Source organism: Engraulis encrasicolus, chromosome 6 (genome assembly GCF_034702125.1).
Source record: "Engraulis encrasicolus isolate BLACKSEA-1 chromosome 6, IST_EnEncr_1.0, whole genome shotgun sequence".
Classification (NCBI taxonomy): domain Eukaryota; kingdom Metazoa; phylum Chordata; class Actinopteri; order Clupeiformes; family Engraulidae; genus Engraulis; species Engraulis encrasicolus.
Window position 1 is genome coordinate 2,346,517 of NC_085862.1, and position 3,421 is coordinate 2,349,937.

At 42.5% G+C, this 3,421-nt stretch overlaps 1 long non-coding RNA gene across 1 annotated transcript; it reads right to left on the reverse strand.

Annotated features, from left to right (window-relative positions):
• Positions 1–690: 690 nt before the first annotated feature.
• On the reverse strand, positions 691–2,562 carry LOC134450138 (uncharacterized). Its single transcript, XR_010035012.1, has 3 exons — positions 2,374–2,562; positions 1,557–1,583; positions 691–964 (listed from the first exon to the last, which is right to left on the reverse strand). It is a non-coding gene; the product is annotated as an uncharacterized LOC134450138 (long non-coding RNA).
• Positions 2,563–3,421: the final 859 nt, after the last annotated feature.

Here is a 3,421-nt window from a genome sequence, read left to right on the forward strand (position 1 = left end):
ACTGTTGTAAACCATCAAATGAACACTCTAGGTAGACAAGACAGTGAGTTCAGTAATGGCTGGCGAAGAGCATGCGCACCACAAAGTTTGGAGCCAGCAGGGTCATACGTGTTGCAGACACCTACCACAATTCCATTTCTTTGGTCTTCTGTGTTGAGCCTGTTTCAAAATGTGCCTGTACAACCACATGTGTATAGAATCTACACTACACTACCCCACCAAGATCTAGACATTACTGAAGAGTTGGAAATGTTATCATGGTCTGCTGACAGCTGTACAGAACATGTGTACTTAAATACCAGATGTGCCACTTTCATTAACGAGACTGATCTGCTCTGGGTTTGGGACAAAGCCTAATGAGGCAGCAGTCAACAACAGTCCTTACATTTGACATCAGTTACAAAACCACCTATGGTTTTAAGGTACTTCATGCTACTGGTTGTGAGCGAGGCTTTTTGTGACTGACTCTCCCTAATGACAGATTCATAGACATAATGGAACATGTAACACAGCATTAGTTCAGAATCTAACCATCATCCATTAGGAACAAAGAAGTGGAATCTTGTCACAATATCGAATCGAATATTGAACAAATGGTGTAAATAATGGTGTACACAAGTAATTGTAACATATGTAAATACAATTTTATTGTGAAAAGAAAACACTGTCTATTTTTTTTTCAATGTAAATAATGACAAATAAGATATCAATTTATATATACACATTCTTTTTTCTTTTAAATATTGGTTACTGGCAATGCAAGAAACATAGCTTACAAAATGTAGCGTTCTTGGTGTTAGGTGATGTATTGTACAAAATGAAAACCCAAATGGTGACGCACTCCTGAAATGTTGCAAGTTCTTTAAGGAAAATGCCTTGAAATCTTGTTCTAATATTTTGAAAGGCATGGAATCTGTGAGGGGATGTGCTGGGTCCTCTATGCTGTCGTTTCTTCATACACCTCCTGGCGTCAGACACAGACAAAGGAAGTATAGAAGTATATTAGACAAACATTTCAGAAGGTTATGTGTGACAATTGTGGCTACATACAAGGTTTTGAACAAAAACAACACGGGAATTGATTGCAACACATTTTAAAATATTTCTAGGTGACTTAAAGTTCATTAACAGTATGCTACTTACTCTGTGTACAGAGTATTTTCCACCCACATTTTGCATTACTGCCCTTGTACATCACTTTGATCAAAAGCGTCTGTCAACTGTAATGTTATGAGGAGTACAGTCTCTTGAGAAATTAATGTAGGTTTAGGTGGATAGTGGTGCAGGACAGCACATATACTTTTCAGTTACTCTTACTAAGAATTCAAACCTGTAACATTGGATACCTTCCGAGGGCACAGGTACAGGTGAGGTCAGCAAGGGTCCTATTTACCTTGATAATAGGTTCTCAGTCATTTCACATCCCCACCCCGATGAAAAAAAAACTAATTGTTTACACAAATGGGTTTTACACCCCTTAACAATACGGCTTTGCTTGCTTCAGTAATGTACTCTTTGCCTCTGACCTAGCAATGGATGTAATAAATCAGACATACCTTATATAACCGTGGGTCTTGGGTCACCTAATAATGGAGAGAGAGAGAGAAAAGACATCACCATTGATCAATTAACAATGGCACAGCGTGTGTGTGTGTGTCCCAGCTTATGACGGTGAGCACGATTAACTTTGGGTCGTCCGATCAACTAGGGATGGTCACCTACAACTTATCGAAGTGCTTAGCACACTCACGAATCGACTATTTGAATTGACCACAGCTGAAGTGTTTGAGAATACAATCGCGCACAATAACAACGGCAAAAGTGCGACGGCATGCTCCTCTCGTCGAACCGTAATGCAGTTTCCAAAGTGTATAATAGAACTCAAGACGCCCCATCCTGTCTCGTCTGACGTGAACAGCTCTTTATGCCATCCAAGTTAATCAGACCCGAAGTTAATCGTGCACACCGGGAGTAGTTAATGCAATCCTGGTGTATATTTCTCTCATGGTAGGATATACAAAACGTATGGGACTGTAAACGGTTTACTGTATTATCATAGGTAAATTGGCATGCCTAACGGTGACCAGAACACAACCAATAATGCTAGTAGCAACTGCATGCTGTTGAGGCTGCATTGTTTTCATATGGCTGGCAATTTTGTCTGAATAACATTTTATCGCTGGTCAATCATTTTCAGCGAAATACACATACTTGATTAAGTTTTATTCATCAATATATGTCACATTGGTGGCAAGCAGACGTCCAATTTTGTCTGCAATATGTATCACCCCGTCACCGTCAGAAACGGACAAACCCATGCCCATGATGTGTTCACTAAAAGAAAATATAGCCATTTCAAGACATCTAACTTACCATATCTTTGTTGTGATTTATCTGATGCAAACGATGCTGGCACCAAATGAGTAGGCGGTCCTCCTCCATTGGTAGCATGTAACCTGGCTCTCACGCAGATGGATTGTCAGGTAGCATGCCGCTGTTTGGACCCTGCAGAGTACTCGTGCACTATGTCGGATTGCCAACCAAAATCCACCGATGCCTTGTGTGTTTTTTTGTAACCGTCAGTGGTCTGATGTCTGACACAGGTGGCATACCACAGGCGGCTTGCCGTTCAAACGCCAGCAATGATCCACTATACACATGCTAGCTGGGCTGGAACTACTGTCAACATGCTAACTGCTCTGTTGTGGCTTCTATCTCGCGTCGCTGAAAACTACGTCACGGGCCGCTTCGATGTGACTGGTTGAAGTAGTACGTCACTGTCTCCAATCACGTTCGAGCTTTTTTTGAATACACCACGGGCTAGAACAGCAAGGTTACCATCATAATTCCAGATGGATGACAATCCATCTGAGTGAGAGCCAGGTTAGGGACAGAGGGCAATAGAGGAAAAGATGGAGAGATATAGTGGAAGGGAGGGGGGAGAGGAGACCGAGAGAAAGGGAAAGAGATGGAGTGAGAGAGAGATTAAGGGAGGGAGGGAGGGATAGAGAGCAATAGAGGGAAAGACGGAGAGATGATGAGGAAGGGAGTGAGGGAGGGAGGTTCTTGAGTTCACAGAGAAGGACAAACTTAAGTAAAACTTCCAAAGACAAAATAAATCAGTGAGAGCGAGTGTGTGAGGGAGAGCGTGTAAGGGAGAGGAGGAAGATGTTGGAAGGAAAACAAAAAGGTTGTGTGTGTGTGTGTGTGTGTGTGTGTGTGTGTGTGTGTGTGTGTGTGTGTGTGTGTGTGTGTGTGTGTGTGTGTGTGTGTGTGTGTGTGTGTGTGTGTGTGTGTCTGTGTGTGTGTGTGTGTGTGTGTGTAGGAGAGAGATTATGAAGTGTGTGTGTGTGCGTTTCTGTGTGAGTGTGTGTGTGTGTGTGTGTGTGCGCGCGAGAGAGAGAGAGAAGGGGGGAGGGAG